We start from the raw sequence: 981 nt of genomic DNA on the forward strand, positions 1-981 counted from the left end.
ATCGCGCGTCTACGCGGGCGGACTGCCGTCTCAGACCCCGTAAATGCAGTAACCATGGCTCGAGGCCTTTCCCCTAATGCAGCACCTATGAGTCGCGAAAGATGACCCATACGGACGCCCAACCACGACCCAGCTGACCTGGGAACGTATCTCGACGGGGAAGGACGACAAGACGAGGTCTTTGAGTCGCAGAGACGCCGGTCAGAGCATACTCCGAACGCGAGAAGAGATTTGGCGCAAACCCTCAACGAGGTAGGAGCGGACGAGTACGAACTCATAAACGCCCTACAAGACCAGATCAGAGCGCTCACCAGACGCCTAGAACGGCTCGAACCCGAACGGGACCTGAGGACCAGGCCGAGCTTAAGGTGGCGGCCGGAACCCGCAAGAGAAAGGCGAAGCATACCCTCGACCGTAGGGCCACAATAGTTAGATATAGGGTTAGGGTTGAAAAACATCAAGACCTTCGATGGAAGCGACGCAAACGAATTAGATGGATTCATAAGGTCATGCGAAACCGTATTTAGAAGAGTTGCCGAAGTGGACCATGAACTTCTGCTGGAATTGGTGCTCAGCGGTAAGCTAAATGGGAAAGCGTCAAGGGAGCTGAAGCACAAAACTATCACCGCCCTAGACGAATTAAAGTACGAACTAGAGGCTCTGTACGGGCAGCGTAAATCGGTGGCTGCCCTACAAATCGAGTTCAATTCCCTGAAGCAGAACCCCGGAGAAGACATCACCACATACGCAACGAGAGTTGAAAAAATAACAGTAGATCTCGTGGAAAAACTGTGCGAGCTGGTGCCCACAGAAAGGGATGCGCAAACGGTCGAAACCGTCACGCGCAAGTGCGCACAAGCAAACTTCGAAAACGGGCTGCACGGCCAGGTGCAGATCTTAGTGCGATCAAGAAATTACGAAACCCTTCACGAGTCGGTTGCTGGAGCCATCGAAATTAGCAGGATGGTGCAACCGAAAGGG

The 981-nt window shown here is 53.4% G+C and overlaps 1 protein-coding gene across 2 annotated transcripts in view; it reads left to right on the top strand.

Moving 5' to 3' along the window:
- Window positions 1-981, top strand: part of LOC107271895 (prostatic acid phosphatase) — a 15,178-nt gene that overhangs the window by 10,615 nt on the left and 3,582 nt on the right. The window lies entirely within an intron of this gene.

Source organism: Cephus cinctus, unplaced genomic scaffold (genome assembly GCF_000341935.2).
Source record: "Cephus cinctus unplaced genomic scaffold, Ccin1 Ccin1_scaffold0086, whole genome shotgun sequence".
Lineage (NCBI taxonomy): Eukaryota > Metazoa > Arthropoda > Insecta > Hymenoptera > Cephidae > Cephus > Cephus cinctus.